This window comes from Dermochelys coriacea, chromosome 2, assembly GCF_009764565.3.
Source record: "Dermochelys coriacea isolate rDerCor1 chromosome 2, rDerCor1.pri.v4, whole genome shotgun sequence".
In the NCBI taxonomy this organism is placed as follows: Eukaryota; Metazoa; Chordata; order Testudines; family Dermochelyidae; genus Dermochelys; species Dermochelys coriacea.
In genome coordinates, this window is record NC_050069.1 from 172427331 (window position 1) to 172448015 (window position 20685).

At 44.3% G+C, this 20685-nt stretch overlaps 1 protein-coding gene and 1 long non-coding RNA gene across 2 annotated transcripts in view; both read right to left on the reverse strand.

Moving 5' to 3' along the window:
- CNTNAP2 (contactin associated protein 2) overlaps positions 1–20685 on the reverse strand; it is a 1664903-nt gene that overhangs the window by 193357 nt on the left and 1450861 nt on the right. The gene's annotated exons all lie outside the window — the stretch shown is intronic.
- Positions 8269–14756, reverse strand: LOC122458880. Its single transcript, XR_006279181.1, has 3 exons — positions 14385–14756; positions 12324–12326; positions 8269–8282 (listed from the first exon to the last, which is right to left on the reverse strand). It is a non-coding gene; the product is annotated as an uncharacterized LOC122458880 (long non-coding RNA).

Consider the following 20685-nt stretch of genomic DNA (forward strand, 5'->3'; position numbering starts at 1 on the left):
GGGAAAACTAATTTGAGTGAGAGACAGTTAAAAGGGCGGCAGTTAAAGACATGTAATTACTTTTTTATTGTCTGAATTAATATGGTGCCAATAGCTTCAGCCTCCTTTTTTATTTTGAGTTGAAAGATAGTTTGTTATGAGCTGTGTCTCTATGAATATATGCAGGATGTAATTTGACTTGCAGTAAAAAAAGGCAATTACTCATATAACATGTGCATAATGAAATCTGACTGCTTTATCTTTCTACCCTTAATAAGACCAGTTTGCATTTAGTAATTTGTTTTTTTCTTAAGGTATCTATCTGCACGGAGTAATAAATCTTTGGGAATAGGGCAGGTGGGGCGGGGGGAAGGGAGGGAAGGAAAAATATAGCTCAAGTAAGTCAGGAAAGCAATTAGGGTGAAATTATGGCTCCTCTAAGTATGTAGCCTAAAGAAGAGGGGCTTTTTTCCCCTCTACAACAGCAACTACACAAAGGCACACTTCCCCCTCCAAGACATAATAAAGATGGGCAGTTCAAGAAGTGGTCAGCTAGCTCCAATAACCAGTTGGGTCCTAAGAGAGGATGTTTCTGAACAGGATAAGGCTAGGGCTATTGAACTCTTTAACATACAGACTGGCTGCTTAGAGAGCACACTGAATTTGTGCTTGATTAAGTCTTACTGTGCTTAGCTGAAGCACAAGGAGATTAAATGACCTGGACGCAATTTCCCTTGACGTTAACCATGAGAAAATACCTGCATGGTCATATGCAAAAACAAACAGTGACTCCACTTCTTTGTTGTGAACACTGATCTTTTACTGATATTCCTTCTCCTTTTAAGAAATGCATTTACAAAAATGTATACATAAATTGTAGGCAATGGGTCTGATTCTGTAAGTCTCATGCACTTCGAGTAGTGCCTATCTTCACGAGCAGTCTCACTGAGTTTGGTGGGACTATCCCACATGTGGATGGGGTTTGAGAACAGGGCCCAATGTTTATCTCTCATCAGAATCGTGCACATTAGTTGAAACACATACATTTCTATTGGCTAAAAAAGAATTACAGATGTGCTGAATATCCATGTAATTTGGTTAATTAGCAAACTGGCTTTATCCACTCTAGTTCAGGTAGATAGATGGGTGATGGTGCAAAAGCTTCACTCCAAAATCTAATTATTCTCAGTGCTCCAGTGTGTCGCAAAGTTGTGGTGCAATATGTCAGAATGATGGACTGTGCAGCCTGTCAAACTGCCAAAAATTTAAAGTGTCAAACATAAATAGATTTTTTTTTAGTATATCAGATGCTGCTTAGAAGATGATACCCCGAATTGTCTGGAGACATATTAGTCAAATTTGAAGATGATACTTCATCCTCACTATCCAGAGATTACATTTGCTACTGTATCTGAAAAGCATTGTGCTGGAAATCATTAATATGATTGGCTTCACACGGGAGAAGGAAATTTATGCAATATGGGATTCATCTCTTTCAAGCCTGTTTATTTAATTTGCCTGTAACCCAAAATAAGGTATCTTCATGCTATCAGATTATGTATGGCACATTGCCTGCTTTTAGTACTTCCAGGGTTGAGTTCTTTCAAAGATAACAGAAGTTCTTACCTCTGGGTCATATTTATAATTACACTACAGCGGTGCCTGACTTCAGTTATTATCCTAGCATGATATCTAGTTATAGGTTGGGGTATTGCAAGTCAAAGAATAACTAGCGACTGCAGCAACAGAAAATATTGCGAAATAATAAGTAATAGTATTTTGCATTTTGATAGAAACTTATAGCCACATTCTGGGCCCTTGTGTATCCTCTGCACACTATGCTGGCAGTGTGGAGGAGCTTCAACAGCTGCTGGAAGAATTCTTCCAGTGCAGGAGTAGACTATGGCTGGTGTACACAGCCATATACTGCTCCCTACTGATAGCCCTCTGGTGAGCGGACATGCCATGAGATAGGATGAGAATGGCCAGAGAGCTATTGGATCTCCAGCTACTCTGGGCTGCTCCCTGCACTGGAGAGTGGAGCCCCTCAGCAACTGGGAGGTAAAAAGTTTCCTTAAAGCCAATATTTCTCCCTACCCTGTGTTTGTCTTTTCTATTTAGACAATTGTTTCCTTGTACTCTCATGTCTGTCTGGATCCATCTTTTATACTTAAAATGTAAGCTCTTTGGGGCAGGGACTGTCTTTTTGTTGTAGCAGCAAAGAGTCCTGTGGCACCTTATAGACTAACAGATGTATCGGAGCATAAGCTTTCGTGGGCGAATACCCATTTTGTTCATCTTTTTGTTGTGTATGTACAGAGCCTCGCACAATGGGGGTGCAGGTCCTTAACTGAGGTCCTAGGTGCTACAGAAATACAAAAATAAAATAAACAAATAAACAAATTTTAATCATAATGAACCATCTTTACCATATCTCTTGAGAGCATAGCATAGAATCCAGCCATTAATGAGGATCTTAAATTTATCCGACCACCCCCTCTCCTCCGCAAGATAGCTAAGTGTTATTATCCCCATTAGACATATTGGAAAAATATGACACAAATAAGTTGAGAGATTTATGCATGTTTACATAGGAAGTGTATAGCAGAGCTAGGCTGTCACACTCTCAAGCCTCATGACTAAGGATATGATTATGTCACCACTGTCTTAGAACCTGAGAATTTTGCCATTTCCTTCAGCGTGACTGTGAAAGGTCACCACTGTCATGGAACCATGAATTTTGCCATTTATATAGATTGTGCTGCCGTGCATGAACAGTTCATTAGTTCGCTTTGATCAGCTGCTGCGCATTAACAGTTGATAGTTCCCTTTGCTCTAGTCCTGCAAAAAGGGACTAGATCAAAGTGAACTAACAAAGCATTAATGCGTGGCAGCAGGGTCCCCAAGGTTGCCATGACCACAGCATGAAATTATCTACTTTTACTGTGACTGTGCCATGAATTGTGCATAATTATACTGTGACAAAATCATATCCGTGCTCTTGACCAGGCCTCCTCTTTGTGTGGTATTTCAGCTGTGGATTCTCTCGCCAAACAGTAATTAACTCACGTCACTGTTGTAGTAAAAATGGATTCTTACTGTATGAAATATGGTACTTTTTGTTACACTCTCAATTTAAAGAGATTAAATGGTGCCGACCAGTAACCACATGTCATGAACTTTTATCCTTACATTTCTATGATTAAAAAACAAACAAAATATGAATATAAAATTTGTAAATAAAATAATAGCAATAGAAATCTGTAATGATCTTATCAACGGAGACAGTAGAAGGAGTTAAAGGGACACTGAACTAGATTTAAGTACAAAATGTAGATGATATTAAATAAGAAAAGAGTTACTGATTTATTTATTCTTTTACAGAACTGCATATTAATAGAATGTTTACATTATATTTTTAAAATTTCAGTAATTCAATTTAAAACTGCCTCATAAAGCATTGTGAACCCAAACAAAGCGCACTGTGGTAGTTTATGAAATAATCAGAAACTGAAACTGGCTATACACAAAAGTGATACTCTGCAGTCTATTTTCATTGTTAACACAGAGTGAAATCAAAAAGTAAATAGATTGTAAGTGGGGAAAAATAAATTGTATTTTTTAAATTATGTCACTTTAATAATCCAGGTGCTATTGATAACAGAGGCATAGACCTTTTGAAGGGCTTTTCTGTCCAAACACCTAGTTTATGGCAAGTAGGCTATGAATCTATCCCACACTAGCTTGCTGCACACTAAGTGTTTCTATGGATGCTGTTGCTGCTGCTCACTAAAAGTCCCCAAGTGCACTTTAGTCTACTGCCATTTCATCTACTGCAGGGCAGATTTACACCCCAGCTCACCATGAACTAAGTGTTCACGCAGACAAGTTCTAAGTGTGATTTCTATGCTCACAGTATCAATTTAATCACATAAACTATCTGATCACATTGATCATGGCACAATTCAAAAATGATATAATATATGGTCCCAATCCTGCAACCCAATCAGGACAGGCAGACACTTATGCCCATGTGAAGTCCCAATGAAGTCAGTGGAGTGCTATTTCAGGGTTATGGGCCTGGCTATTCAAATCTGATTGCAGGATTGGGATCTGAGTTTCCAAACGGCATAGTTTAAACTGTGCCTGTTCTTCATCATATTGATTTGCTTGTTTGCTATATCCACATCCCATAACCTTTGTCTGTTTCTGTCTTTAGTTTGTAAACCATTGAGATTGTCTATATTTTGTGTTTGTACAGCAAGCAGCACAATGGGGCCCTGTTGGGTGCTACCATAATATAATTATTATTACTGATACTAACTTTAAATTATGTTTGTATTGTGGCTGTGATTACTGCTGCCTTCGTAAGTAAACTAACCTGTACAAAACACCAGTGGTTCTCAAACTGAAAAAACAGACTAGCCTGTCTTTGCAATAGCTTTAGCTCCCTGCTATGCAAAACAGAAAAAAAATGAAACAAAAAGAAACCCAACACCACTGAGTTAATAAACATAAAATATCCATAAAAAGCAATACAGCTAGATCTTTTAAAATGAAATAAGAGCTGTTCTTCTCCCAAAAGGACAATTTTTAGAGCTTTGGACCCTTTAATTCTATGAGGGTCTCATTTTAACCTTTCGCGAGAGACTGTAAAGGTTATTTGATTGACACTGTTGTAATATGTGGCTCCTTTGCAATTTGTCCAGATTAGGTATGGTTCAGGTAGCTGCAGTGTGCCCTTCAGCAACCCACAATGATTTTAATCCCAAGTGGAAACACATTTACAGTTCTTCTGGGAGGTCAAACAGTATGGAGCCTGAGTATGTTTTCACTTAAGAGAAAATAAATATTCTGAATTACATGAACATTTGGGGAATTGAGACCTTCAACCCTGCAGAGAATTTTTTTTTAAAAGAGCAGAGAGAGACAGTAGCACTGAAGTCCTGGACAATATGAAGTCGTCTATTTATCCTGCCAAACAGATATAGCATAAGCAATTAAAGTGTAAGCTTCCCTACACTGTTCTGTCATTGTGACTCAAACCCTGACTTGGAGGGACTGTTTCTAGTGGCAGGAGGGTAGTTCAGCCTCCATGGTCCTTCCATGCCTTGACATCTCTACTGAGGCTGCCAGCCAAGGAGTCAGTTTTTGTGATGCAGATACCTGTTGGCTAGGAACTGGACTGAGCCCACCAAACCCTTACACACAGAGCACTGAATAGCCAGCAGAAATGGGTCACAACTCAATCTAGAGCTAATTAACATGTACCTGAACCAGTCAGTCCTTCACAAAGGGAATATGCTGAGACTTCAACTTCTCTTGATTTCAAATCAAAAGCAGGCAGCAGTTCAGGGCCCATGTCCTCAGGCTCTCAATAAGTTTAATGATTAATTATTAACGAATCTTTTAAAAATTATATGTTTTAGTGATTTATTCTATCTTCTAATTAAATGCAACAGTTTTTATATTACTCCAGAGTTTTCCTTAAAAGTGCAATTCTATTCTGAAAAGCAACTTTCAAAAAATGGCATTGCTGGGCTCCACATTTATTGCATCACAGTGATTTCCAGATCAAATGGAATGGTTTATTTATTAAAGATGGTTATTTCTGTTACCTGCCACCCCTGCAAGCACAGGGGAAAAGAACATCAAGCTGTGTTCTTTCTGGCCCAAACCTCATCACCAGCAACAAAGATTCTGTTGGATAAATACTGATGTCAGTTACACCCATGCTACGCAACTTTTGTCAACTTTTGGAAGTGCACAGGTGTAATAAAGGGCATACATGAAGACTGTTACAGGTTTAGGTGCAGCTCTGTCCCCTTTCCGGTATCTCTGAGGCCATGTCAGGCCTTGTGCCTTTACCTCTCCTGGGGTGAAATCACATAATTATCCCACTTTCAGAGTGGGACCGAGGCTACACCTCTCTGTGTATCAGCTGTGCTTACCCAGCAGATATGACTGGGTTCATCAATTGCGATTCTTCATTTTGGGAGTCTGTGACCAGTGGTAAAGACATTTAAGAAGGCTGTCTAGTAACTGTAAGTATTGTTTAACCTTAGCAGCAGAAACAAAGCACAACGGAAGAGAAAAAGGATTTTTAAACAACAAAACAGTATGTACATGTCAATCTTACCTAAAACCCTTCCATCCTCTGACGGTGATCTGGGTAGGCCAAGCTTCCTCAGGCATCCCCAGCATAAGCCTGAGAGTGCCAGTCTGAACAGCTTCTCAGCAACAGCTTCCTCCCACTAGGATAACTATTTTTCAGCCTGATTTCTTTTGTCCTCTCAGTTCTTGGGGTTTTTGCCTTGCTGTCCAAAACCAGTTTGGTAGGCTTAATGGGAGTTAGGCCAGTCTCCGAAGAGCCAATGACTCTCAAGAGAGCGCTGAGGGGTGTCCCTCTGATTGTTGTTTCCCCCTGATTGTTTCCCAACAGCCCTGTTGATTTTATCCAGTATAGCCATATAGTAAACATCCCAATAACTGGGTCAACATACAGTATGTATAAATTATTAAAAGAGCAGCCCTACATCCATCAGAGAAGGCTGGGACACTGACATTTAGTCAGCAACTGTTGATGAATGAGCTACAAAAGAACCGGTTCACTCTCTCATAGCTGTGTTGTTGCAATGGGGCCAACAATGTAATAAAAAAACAACAACTCTCTTCTGTCCCAAAGGTTAACTGGTGTCTTTGAATGCACATATGGAGCAACAATTACTGAATATAAGATGCCAGTCTTAATTTCTTACATAATGACTTTTCAGAGTAGAATTGCCTTTTATATAGAAACAATCTCTCAGAGACACTGATAGATACAACAAACTTAAGTGCAGTTGGCAACGCTTATTGTACTAGGTTCTCTTCTCTCTGCCTTGGCAGAGTTTGTGGATGCTAGACTTAATGAATGGTGACAGGCAGAGACAGGAGTGCAGTGTTCAGTTTATGCATATTCATAAATAACATGATTTTAAAAATAGCATAAAGGGCCTGATCATGCTCCTACTATTGCCAATAGTACAAAAACTCCCACTGACTTTAATTAGAAAAAGATCAGGCCCCATATATCCATGAAATGACTTATGAGACAGGTTTATAATGAGTTCCGATGCTATGATGAATGCCAGGCTTTCCCTAGTGCTGCGTGAAATGTCAATTTCCATTGTCAACACCAAGGAAAGGCGTGGATCTGAACCCACAGATGTATACAGCTCAGTACAATGTAGTCATGATTAGAAAAGGAGGAGGAGGAAGGAGGAGAAACCCAATCCTAAACTCATTGAAATCAGTGGGTGTGTTCCTCAGTAAGGAGCTCAGATTTCAGCCCAGAGATTGTAAACTAAGCAAAAGCCCCAGCTCTAGTGATGTGCAAACAGTGCAGCTACATGTGCTGCCCTCATCTGGTCTACTCTTCCTCCCTGCAGCAGCCAAAGCACCGATGCTGGGAACAGTATCAATAGAGTTGCTTTTTTAATTATACAAAAGGGGAGGGAATGGGTGAGAACGGGGAGAATTTTTGTGATAGATGGATACATACACAAAACTATGCAGAGTATGTGTTCGTGATGCAGCGTGTCACAAACTGTAACTATAATCCCCAGTTATTTGTCATGCTAGCACTTCATGCAGTTTTTAATAAAGCTCACAGGTATCCCAAATGAAATCTAAATTTGTCTGTTTTTTGGCACTGTAACCAAACAGATTTGTACCCGTTGCTCAGGCAATTAGCCAGTCCTGAAAAAACAATCCCTCCCCCCATTAAACACACTATAATGCTTTCAAGATTAATTAGAAATCCCTTTTAAAAGGTGTTCCTACAGTTACTTAGGAGAAATTTATAACTGTCATTTGTACGCTGGTAAATTTGTACCCTGTCTAGAATTTGGAAACTGCCCAGGTGTCTATTTTGTTCAGAGCTCACCATTACCAGCCAAGAAATAATCGAGGGGGAAAATGTACAAAGGCCAAAGAATCCACTAAATTAGCATCTTCTAGAAGAATAAATCTGCTGCCCAAAAAAATGCTTAAATCTTTGTACAGCACAAATCGTTCCAAATGAATATCTGAAAAAGTGATACAACTTTTTAAATGAGTAACAATGTGCATCAAGTGATGAAATATGACGAGTCATGACAGTAATAGATTAAATTTGTGAGCAGAATGTACTGAGATATTTGATTTTTTTATTTAGAGCTGAAATCATGTTACCAAATATAAGGTGAAAAAATCCTTACTTTCCTCCAACAAGGCCATGTAAAACATTGGTAAACCATGGGCCAGATTCTGAGCTGCACCTTCTGATCAGGGCACAGCCCAGGATTTGGGAAGGTAAAGCTCTCGTATACCCGCTCTATGCCTCCTGAATTCTGGGCTAATATAGAGGCTGGTGCAGTCAGTGGCTAAATTAAAGCAGTCCCAGGGACTACTTCAGATAGCTCCATATGGAGCTGTTCCAAAGTGAAGAACAACCAGATAATAGAGGACTCCAGCCAAACTCCGTCTTCCCCCAATTTGCTCATTTGCTATAGGCTGCACAGGGTGGGAGAGGCGGTGTAGGCCTGCCAAGATTTGCCTTCCCATGTCCCTGCCCCAGGAGAACACTTGACAAGGGAATTTACTTCTGTGTCTCCAGATCACAACTGAGCCCCATGTTTTTGGATGAGAATACCCCACTACTATACCAGAAATTTAAATAAAGAAACTTGTCTGAGTAAAATTATTTACTTCAGCTGTTCATGAAGAAATAAGCATGTCCAGTTTAGTGTTCCCCAAATGTTTTCTGAACTACTCAGAACCCTGCATGTTGAATGAATAATTTGCTTCCATGTGACTTTATATAAAGCTCATATGCAAGTTGCACTGGCTCTTACTGTCATTAAAAATACATATTTCTGCTATTTTTTACCTCACACAATGCACACTGCCTTGTGTCAGACGCATCTCATTGAAGTGCTGCAGGGGATGTGTCCTACAAGGCACATTAGAAAATGATTTTGTCTTGTCCAATTTGGATTAGTGTCCGAGAAAAGATTTAAAGGGCTGTTCTGCTCTGAAAAGTGACTTTGCAAAATGGCAGCGTGGAGTTTATTTTCTCAGTGATTTCCATGCCAAACATGCTCAGTTTATGTGCTTAAGAGCAAAAAGACACCTTCCCCGCCCCAACTGCCGGCCCTATAACTTGGTTCTGAGAATGAAACAGCCTTCTTTCCTCAACACCAGGAATAGAGACAGCAGAAATTCTGCCCTTTCCTACACCTGTGTAACCCCAATATCTTCCACCTCCATTCTCAGTGTCACTTTCAGGGTCGCCCTGAAATCTTTAATGGGTCGCTTTGTCTCTTTTGACTCCTCAGCACAATTTATTATTCACACTGCTATCAGCAATGGAGGAAAAAATGAGAGACACATGGCCATATTCCCAAAAGGGAAAAAAGAAGCCATGACCCTGGCAAAAGCATTATCTCTATTAAATGTTTGATTTGGGTTATTGTTATTAGGATATGCCAAGGACACAGGAATTTGACAGCTGGTGCAAATCCTGTTTCCCCATTGCATCAGAGCGGAGGACCCTGGATGCATTGAAACTGGTGAGCTTTCAAGATGGGCATGTTACCTGGAGTGAAGGAAGGAGGCACATCACCTGTGCATCTTGCCATCCTGCTGTTCCAAAGCTCTTTTCACATCACTGCTGAGAGGGGTTTTGTAGGCCGTGCTAGGAAGAGCAGGGTCTAGAGATTCATGAGTATGCAAATTCACTGACCAACACAAGAAGGTAAGGAAGGTTCTGTCCTTTCTCTAACCTGCACAGGATTGTCATTCCTTTCCCTGAACAAAACCCTTCTCCTCAGGTTTGGTGCAAGGTAAAGGATTTGCCCATAAAATTAAATGTACTGGATTACTGAATGTGCTGAGTGGCCATTGCTTTGTAAGACTAAATAATATAGATTTATTCCAACTCAGCTGACTGTAAAACTCAGCTGAAAATTAAATTTACTACAGTATAAAAGCCATGCTATTTTCAATATGTTCTAGAATAAGCTAAAGCAATTAAAATATATCATTCCCACAGTGTCTCAAGGAAAGGACTTACAATTGCATACATAACTAACTGGCAATGTCATGTCTCTAAAGCAGTGCTGCAGTAACAGAATGAAACAGTTCTGCAGCAACATCAACTGGTGCTGTGATCTTATCAGTGCCCAGAAGCTAATAAGAAAAGGCAGATTGGCTCAGGACTTGAGCAGGGTCCCTCCCAGAAATGCCCGGTGCTGTTGGAAGTGGGGTTGATGATTCGGTTTTGACATTGTGCCCTCGGAATCAGTGATGAACTAATGCTTCAGTATGATGCCACAGGTTTACTGTGCAGCTGGGGTTGCTGACTTTTGGATGATATGTAAAAACAAGGCTTTGGCCCATTGAAGTCAGTGTGACTTAATATATGCTTCTGTTAAGCGCATGCTTACATGACATCCTGAAAAAAGATGGGCTAAGTATTTTTCAGTATTTTTCTTTGTTTCCTATCTAAACGGCTGGGCAGTGCTGCTGGGTTAAATATCTGCAGAAATTCTTCCTAGAGATGAGCAAAATGACCTCCTCCTCCTCCTCCTTCTCCTCTTGTTTTAGAAGAATTAGATCAGGGCTTCTCATGTTTTTCCACAGCATAGAGCCCCTCTTAACAGAGACCAGGACTCAGACACCTTCCTATTCACAATTGCATGGACTATACCATTTGTGACTGTGCCAACCAGCTTTCCTACCATTCGTGATCATGTAAAATCACTGTGGCAACAAAAGCAATTGTCTGCATGAAAAAATACAATTAGGAATGTATTCATGAGCTTTTAGCTTTTTAAATGCAACGTAGTAGGTGGAAACAAGCAGGAGAGCCAGTACCATGTGACCAGGCAGCTTTCTGTGAACCATCAGTATTCATGGGCCACAGTTTGGGAACCTTTGGATTAGATAAATAAAAACATTATATCTCTCTGTTTTTCTATGTATCAGTTTAAGTAGAGCTAAGCAAATACATCCGGAGTTGTCAAGTCTCACAACATTTGAAGACCCAGCTTCTGGTGTGAAGTAATTATATAAGAATGTCAGCTTTCATTAAAAGATAAAGTATGTTTCTAAACTTTATGGCTGCTGAGCAAAGCATGAAAATGTGAAATCTAGAGGCTCAAAAACTGGAAGACAAATAAATAAAACCTCAAATTTTCTTTTTTTAAAAAATCTCACAATTTTTGATGTCCTGATTTTTCAACACTTGTGGTCGGCCCTACTGTACTTCAGAAAATTTGTACAAGTATTTATGCAAATAATGTCAGATGTACTTATCCTTTGTCCTTGGACTGTCTTTCTGAATATTCACGTTCTTTGAATGCTATTAGATATCAGCAGTGTAAGAATCAGTGAATATTATGGAAAGTGAATTTTGATCTTGAAATTTGATTTATAGCAAAAGCCTGATTCCAAGAGTTCAGTCATCTAGTCAGGGATAAATTTAGAAGATTCACAACAAACGACTCATAAATTAGATAAAGAAAACTAATTATTAACAAAATTATTCCACAAAGAACTTCAGATTTGCAATAAATTGCTTGCAATTTATAAATAGAAAAAAGATAGATGCAATGAAATATATTATTAAATAATGAAATAAGTTAGAGCCAAGGAAATAATTTTCACTGATGTTGGTAAAGTGCTTCATGATAAGTTGTATACTCACATAAGGTTACTAAAGAAACAACAGAAGAGTGCATGTCTGAAAATACTTTAAAATATGAACTGCACAAAATGAGACTAACTGAATATCCTGTATGTTAGTAGAGCAACAAAGTAAAGAAATTTCCTCATTTCTTTTGGTAAATCTGTTGATTTCCCCTTTCTTTTCTTTCTGTCATTCAAACAATTCTGAACTGTATTAAGCAGCATTGTGCAATATATTGTCCCTGGCACACAAGACAAGAAACAAGGGATGTAGTTTCACTAGGCTATAACTTTATTAATTTAATTACTCTGGGAACTAACCAACAATAAGCCATCCAGTGCAGGTCACAATTCCTTTCATAATCTGTTCTGCCTGGTGAAGCGCTGCTGTAAGCCTCCACATCCAGTTCCAGCCTCATCACTCTCCCCTCATAGGACGGTTAAGAGGTTGGGGGAAAGAGGGTTATCTCCTTGCTGTACCAGATGTTAGAAACTCCAACCCCACTTCCCAGCTTCTTTACGGATGCCTTACCCTAACTCCACTTTCAATTCCAGGTTATTGGGGAACCAGACCCCTTCCCCCACAATACCTATACTAGATACCTGCCAAATTATGACAGGTTGAATTTTACGTCCTAACCTTACCAGTCCCCAAAAGGTGACTAGCATGATGCCCATAACATGGCACAAACATCCAGTTCTACTCTAACCCCAAGTCTGGGAGCGGTTCTGGGTATGTAATGGCTCCGTGGCTAGAGGGAAAAGGTTTATGTGCCCTCCCCTTGAGTGTGCAGAAGCCAGTGCGCTTCTGCTATGCTCCTCAGACCAGCCAATCTGCTAGGATGTCCTCACTGTCTCAGCTACCTTCCTCCATCCCAAGCCCACAAGGATGTTGAGCTCCTACAAGGATAGAGGAGACCCTTAAAGATACGTCTGAGCCCTCTTTTCCTGCTTGCCCGAAAAAAACCCTCCCCCATCTCTAAGGCTGCGGGGTGCATTATACCTCTATTATGGAATTGCTTGTCACATAATTAAGTATTAGGTTGGCTGCCAAACACATCAGATTTTCATAAACTCACACAAGCATCTCACTATAATTCTCAAAAAGGTTTGCTCCCCAAAAGCTGGTGATGAAGATGGTGCTATTGTTTTCTCTCATAAAGGGAAATCAAACGGTCACACATTAGAATTAACATTAGAGAGTGTGGTTATTCTTTGGGCTGAAAGTATTTTATTATGATGGAAACTATTGCATTGTTTACTGCTGAGCATGGCAATTAAGCATGTGCACAAAAGCAATAATGTTTAAATATGTTAACAGCTTTAAAAACAGGAGCTTCGTCAACCTGTCTTTTGAACAATTAAGTTTAAAATTGCATTCCACAGACTACTTTTAAATTTCATTATGTGATGAGGCCAAGTTTGTTATTAACATGAGAAAGAGAGACAGTGAAAGTTACTTTGCCAGGTCCTTCAGAGGAATTGATTCAACCCTTCCAAGTATTAATGCTACTAATCTTTTCTTATGGCCTTGGTGGGCAGGTGAGAGGGCAGCTTTAAAACCTATCAGTGTTCTGCTACAGAGAGACAACACCATATGTGAGAGAAAGGCAGCTTGTGAGGTCTGAGGAACCTTGATTCATTTACTATTGGGCAGAACTGTGAGATATTAAGCAAATTCCAGGCACCAGTTGTCAAGCCAAAGGACTTCAATACTGAAGGGGGAAAAACAGAAAACAGAACAATGCATTTATGTTTTCACAAAATATAAATTCAATCATTCTTATTTTCATCGAATGGCTCTCACTGTCTGCCCTTGATTCTTCTGCAATCTGGACATGTTCACTCAGGTGTCACTGATTACTTCACCCTCTATCAAGTCTTTCCAATCGCTTAAATGGAAGGATCTCAAGGAGGGAAGCAAAGTGGAAAGAAAAAACGTATTGTTCACGTCCATTCCACATTAGGTGTGTGCGTGCCCAAGCATTGGAAACTTTTTCCCTTAGCAGCTCCTGTAGGGCCGGCAGGGCCCCTGAGTGGCGCCACTTCGCTGTGCATATATACCCCTGCCGGCCCGACCCCCTCCAGTTCCTTCTTGCCGGCGACTCCAACAGAGGGGTAGGAGGGTGGGTGGTGGAATGGATGTGAACAACACATCTTGAAGAACTACAGTTACGAGAAAGTAAGTAACTGTTTTTTCTTCGAGTGCTTGTTCACATCCATTCCACATTAGGTGAATTGCAAGCTTACCTCTGGAGGAGGGTAGGAGTCACGGAACAACTGATCAGAGGACCACTCTGCCAACTGCCGCGTCCTCTCTGGCCTGCTGGTTGACCGTGTAGTGGGTCATGAAAGTGTGCACCGAGGACCAGATGGCTGCTCTACCGATCTCCTGGATCGGGAACTGTGCCAGGAAAGACATGGAAGTCGCTGCGCCCTGGTGAGTGGGCCATGACCGCCAGGGCTGGAACACCTGAAAGCTCATAGCACACCCGGATGCAGCTTGTAATCCAAGACAAGATCGGTTGCACCAACACTGAGAGGCCTTTCATCCTCTCAGCTACGGCCACAAACAACTGCATGGATTTGCAAAAGGGCTTGATGCGCTCCAAATAGAATGCCAGCGCTCGACGCACATCCAGGGTGTGCAAGCTGCGGTGACTCGGATCCATATGGGGTTTCGGGAAGAACACCTTGTGAAATACTGTGTACAGTGGCTCAGAGGTGCGGGCCCTCAGTTCGGACACCCTTCTGGCCGAGGTAATGGCAACCAGAAATGCCACCTTCCAGGAAAGGTGGAGGAGAGAACAGGTAGCGAGGGGCTCGAAAGGGGGTCCCATGAGTTTAGAAAGGACCAGATTAAGGTTCCATGGAGGGACTGGGGGGCGGGAATATGGGAACACCCTCTCCAACCCCTTAAGGAACCATCCCACCATTGGGTGGGAAAACACTGAGCCCCCTGAGAACCCCGGATGGAAGGCGGAGATGGCCGCCAGGTACACTCTGAGTGAGGACGAGGCTAGCCCTTGCTGCTTGAGGTGCAGGAGGTACTCCAGAATGGCCTGCACCGGGTCTGACCCAGCCGCACCTGTCGGGGTTCACACCAATACAAGAACCTTTTCGACTTGCCCATATAGGCCAGCCTGGTAGACGTCTTTCTACTGCCAAGCAGAATCTGCTGCACAGGAAGGGAGCACTGGCTCTCCAGGGCGTTTAGCCACAGAGCCTCCATGCTGTCAGGTGCAGCGACTGCAGGTTGGGGTGGAGAAGCCACCCGCCGTCCTGTGTAATTAGGTCCCAGTGTAGGGGCAGGACTACTGGGGCCTCCACCGACAGCTCTAGGAGCGATGTGTACCAGTGTTGGCGGGCCCAGGCTGGGGCGATGAGGATCACCGCCATCCTGTCCCTGCGCACCTTGAGCAAGACCTTGTGCACCAAGGGGAGCGGGGGGAAGGCATACATCAAGCCCCCTCTCCATGGGATCGCAAACATGTCTGCGAGTGAGCCTGGACTGCGGCCCTGGAACAAGCAGAACCACAGGCACTGGGCGTTGGCCCTGGTGGCAATCAGATCTACCTGGGGAAACCCCCACCTGCGGAAGAGCGAAAGCACAATGTCCGCCCTGAGCATCCACTCGTGCATGCGGTACGATCTGCTGAGGGAGTCCGCCAGCTGGTTCCGTACCCCCTGGAGATAGGGCATCTCGAGGTGAATTGCATGGGCTATGCAAAGGTCCCAGAGGAAGAGAGCCTCGCGACAGAGTGGCGAGGAACGAGCTCTGCCCTGCTTGTTTATATAGAACATGGCAGTAGCATCTTCTGTCAGAACTGTCACGCTGTGACCACTCTGAGTGGCGTGAAAGGTCTGGCAGGCAAGACGAATCGCCCTGAGCTCCTTCATGTTGATATGGAGTGACTGCTCTGCCTCGGACCACAACCCCTTCGTCATGAGGTCCCCCAGGTGAGCCCCCCATCCGTGGTCTGATGCATCTGTTACCGGCGTCAGGTCCAGAAGTGGGATGGCAAAGGGGCTACCTTTGCAAACCACAGGCTGGGACTGCCACCACAGCAGGGAGTCCAGCACATCCCTTGGGGCTGTCACTCCCAAGTCCAGGGGGTTTCTGCCTGGGCGGTACACCCGACGAGCCATGCCTGCAGAGTCCTGAGTATCAGTCTGGCAGGCCTGACCACGTGCGTGCATGCTGCCATGTGGCCCAGCGGCCGCAGGCAGCACCTGGCTGTTGTTGTTGGAAACTGGTGCAGGGAGGCCACTGCTTGTTGGATAGCCCAGAATCGGGATACCAGAATCATAGAATCATAGAATCATAGAATATCAGGGTTGGAAGGGACCCCAGAAGGTCATCTAGTCCAACCCCCTGCTCAAAGCAGGACCAAGTCCCAGTTAAATCATCCCAGCTAGGGCTTTGTCAAGCCTGACCTTAAAAACCTCTAAGGAAGGAGATTCTACCACCTCCCTAGGTAACGCATTCCAGTGTTTCACCACCCTCTTAGTGAAAAAGTTTTTCCTAATATCCAATCTAAACCTCCCCCATTGCAACTTGAGACCATTACTCCTCGTTCTGTCATCTGCTACCATTGAGAACAGTCTAGAGCCATCCTCTTTGAAACCCCCTTTCAGGTAGTGAAACCCCCTTTCAGGTAGTCCAGTTTCAGGTAGTGCAAGGCTTGCCCTGGCCTGCACCGTGTCCAGGACCGCCCCTATGAATTCCACTCTCTACGTGGGTACAAGCGTGGACTTGGGGATGTTGATCAGGAGCCCCAGTTTGTGGAACAATCTCAGGGCCACCTCCACATGGTCCCGCACCTCCGCTTTGGATTAGCCTGCCAGGAGCCAGTTGTCGAGGTACGGGTACACCCGGATTCTCTCCCTCCATAAGAAGGCCGCCACCACCGCCATGCACTTCATGAACACCCTTGGGGCCGTGGCTAGACTGAATGGGAGAACCGCAAACTGGTAATATTCTCAGTCCAAGGTGAAGCGTGGGAACTGTCGATGTGCTGGGAAGATGGCGATATGAAAGTATGCATCCTTCATGTCGAGGGCAGCATACCAGTCCCCTGGATCCAGGGAAGGGATGATGGTGCCCAGAGAGAACCGAGCCTTGACCAGGAACTTGTTGAGCCCGCACAGGTCTAGGATGGGGCGAAGGCCCCCTTTGGCCTTGGGGATGAGGAAGTACCGGGAGTAGAACCCTTTTCCCTTTCGGCCGTGAGGCACCGCCTCTACCGCCCCTGCCTCTAGCAGCAAGCAGACTTCTTCATCTAGGAGATGCTCGTGAGAGGGGTCCCTGAAGAGGGACGGGGAAGGAGGGTGGGAGGAGGGGAGGGAGACGAACTGCAGCAAGTACCCGTTCCACACCGTGTGTAAGACTCAACGGTCTGACATAATGGTGGACCACGCACGGGAGAAACGGGACAGGCAGTTCAGGAAACAAAGGGACGGATCTGGTGACTGGTCTGGTATGCTGTCCTTGAGCGCACCTTCAACAGCCAGACTTAGTGCCCGGCTGGGGTTTGTGCTGGCCTTGGTTTTGGCCCGGCGCATTATTGTTATTACTGTTATTGCGCTGTCACCTGTTATCCCTGCCTCACCTACGGTAAGGCTCATGCCTATGGCGAGGCTGGTCCTGGCGTTGAGGGGGAGACTGCAGCTTAAAGGGCTTCCTCTGGGTCGCCAGGGTGTGCATACCCAGCGACTTGAGTGTAGCTCACAAGTCCTTGAGGCTTTGCAGCCTTGCGTCTGTCTGGTCCAAGAAGAGCCCTCTCCGGTCTATGCTGAAGGGATGCTGGAGGCCTGAATACTGTTGCTTCTGGCACCATCTGGCATTGGTGCGGGGACTGGGACCGCTGCACTGAGTAACTTGCCCTGGACGGGACCCCTTGGCACTCCTGATAGGGCCAAGGGTCCAGAAGGGCCAATGGCCTGGCAGCCCTCATTGAGGTTGCCAGCTCCCTTGAGGGTCCCTGCTTTCTGGGCCCCGGTGCGGGTAGCTATAGCGGGCGGAGCTGGCACCCGATTGCGGCGATGCTGATCGTGAAGGATATGGTGGTGCCAATGAACTGCGCCGGCGGGAGAACGAGCAGCTCCTGGCTGAGCGGGACCAGGAGCAGTTCCAGTATTCCCAGGACCGGGACTGGGACCGGGATCTGGATCGGGACCGGGACCTGCAGGAGACCTCTGGCGAGGGCTGCCTCAACTCCTCCAGGTGCCAGTCTCTGGGCGGTGCCGGAGAGCGGCATGCCCTTTCTGATGCTTCTTCGCGTTGACCCGCTGCCAGTGCCGCAACCTCCTTCCGGGCCGCTGGCAAGTGCGAGTCTGCAGAGTCAGTCCTCGACCGGGACCAACTCCGGGAACAGTGCCAGGATGGTGTCTTCGAGCGGCACACCATTGCTGGCTTACCCCTCGATGGCACCCGAGGCACGAGCGTCGGAGGATTTTCCCCATACGGGAGGGGGCTCGCCGCCGACAACTCGATGAGGTCCTTTGCAGCCTCAAAGGTGCCAGGCATAGAGGACTGACTCATTATGCCCTCAAGCCCATCATCCGCACTGAGCTCACTTAGGTCTGAGTTCAGTGGGGCTTGTGTTGCCGGGACCGCCTGTGTCAGCACCGGTACTGCGGCCTTCCCACTCTTGTCGGCGCTCGGGGTCTTGGGAGGTGCCAGCCTTTAGGCTGCACCGGGGGCTGCACCGGGGAGGACAATCGATGCCAGGGCCAAGCCTGGTGCTCCGGGGGCAACAGTTTGCAGTGCTTAGCCGGTGCCGGGTCTCTCGACGGCTCCGGGGTACTACGCACCGAGGAAGCCTGAGCCAGCATCGGACGCTCTGGGCCCGGCGGCTGCAATGCAGCCTCCATCAACAGTTGCTTTAGGCGAAAGTCTCTTTCTTTCCTTGACCTTGGCTTAAACGCCTTGCAAATCCTACACCTTTCAGTTTGATGTCCGTTCCCCAGGCAACGTAGACACGAGTCGTGGGGGTCACTAACTGGCATAGGTTTGCAGCACATGGCTCAAGCCTTGAAGCCATGGGCCTGCGGCATTCCCCGCAGCCTGGGGCAGATGCTGGAGGCCTCCAAGCATCTAATGACTTAAGTGTCCACAATCTGTATGTAAACTAACTGATAACAGCTACTCTAAAGGCTAAGGGACTACTCTTCTATGAGAGAGAGAGAGGTTGTTCCAACGCCGCCACAGATGGTAAGAAGGAACTGGAGGGGATCGGGCAGGCAGGGGTATATATGCACGGCGCAGTGGCGCCACTCAGGGGGCCTGCCGGCCCGACGGGAGCTGCTAAGAGAAAAAGGTTCCGATGCTCATGTGGCACACGCACACCTAATGTGGAACGGACGTGAACAAGCACTCAAAGAAAAAACCCAAACTTCATCATAACAAAAAAAATAAACAGATGAATATTTAAACTCAACTAAGCATAGCCAATGAGCTGCATAAACTGTACCCATTAATCAGGATGCACTAATGTGACCAGACCATAATATATCGGTTATGAAGTAGGCAAATGAATTTCTATAAAGAATGGCTTGCTTCGCCACTCATGAATAATGTGCCCATCCTAGATGGATAGTTATAAAACCTTTATTCCACATCATACTCCATAGAGTAGCTGTATATAATAGAGATTTTGCAGACACATGCACACATATGTAGTGCACATCATAATCCTCTTTCAAGCAGCTCAGCCCTGCACACATGACTAAATCGTGACTCAAAAGGGTTTTTGCTCCCAGAAACAACAAGGGAGTCAGGGAGTCCGAATCTCCCTCTTCAGGTTCATTAGCAGACTGTTGGGCTAGTGCTGGCGACAGGTGGAATAACAGACATGGCCCACTGCATTTCTAAATTTGTGGCTATATGAATCTAGGTTATAGCTCCTGGCATGCCCACTTTCCTCCATGCACACTGAACTTGATGCCCACTGCGGAGATCTTTCCCATGTCTTGCTTGAGGTGCACTGTGCCTTGTTGGGCAGACTCTCTAACTTCTGCTTCTGCATCACATATGCAGCATTTAAATTTCTTTTGGCCCTTATCCACCCACATAAGGTACATTAGATTTGTTCCAAGGTGAGCAGAGCTAAAGAAAAAGTTGAAACTGATCAGCTGGCCTTAGAGATCATAAGTGGCAGTTTGCATCCACCTTTCAAATGACCATAGCAGGATTGTTTTCAAAAGATGCCAGTCATATTCAGTCAAGCCCACTGAAGAGGGTGAAAGGGGGAAGCTCAGGAATACAAACAATCCTAGTCTTGTAAATAGGCACTTACGTCTTACCCCAGTTGTAAAGCAAAGCCAATGTGGAGATTGAGAGCACAAAAAAACTACAAAATGTTAAACCCATTGGTTGATGTGTCACAATCAACTTATTCTAGGAAAGATGCTTTAGTATAATTTGATGCTATTAATTTTGCTTAGTATAGACTTTAACTGTGCAACGCCCACTGCATTTTTCTTGGGAAGACAATCATTTTGGAGCATCCTCAAAAGTGCTGTTATAAACAAGACTCATTAGTGAATATGAATATAAATGAGACATTAAATACAATTACCTTATTATTAGGAAGACTGTTCTAGGATCATAGGATTTACCATACCATACCAGATCAGACTAATAGAGTAGTCCGATGGATTTGGTAACCTGCCTCCAGTAATGGCCTTTGCCTGATTCTCTGAGGAACACAAAACCCCCATAATTCACCTTGCCAATTGTGTGGTGCAAAGAGCTTCACACAGAGTGCAGAATATCTTAGAACAAAGTTCCCTTTCTCCCACCCCAGTGTTTCAAAGAACACTTTCTGACAGAGAAAGGAAAGTATCAGGAACATATGTTGTAAGCAAATTTGTTTTCAGAAATGCTATTGATTTCCACTGAGAGAGTAATTATATGCTGTTAGGAATGATCAGATTATTTTTTGCAAATGTGGTATATCTTCTTATTGGTGTTTAATGCAATAAATCTTT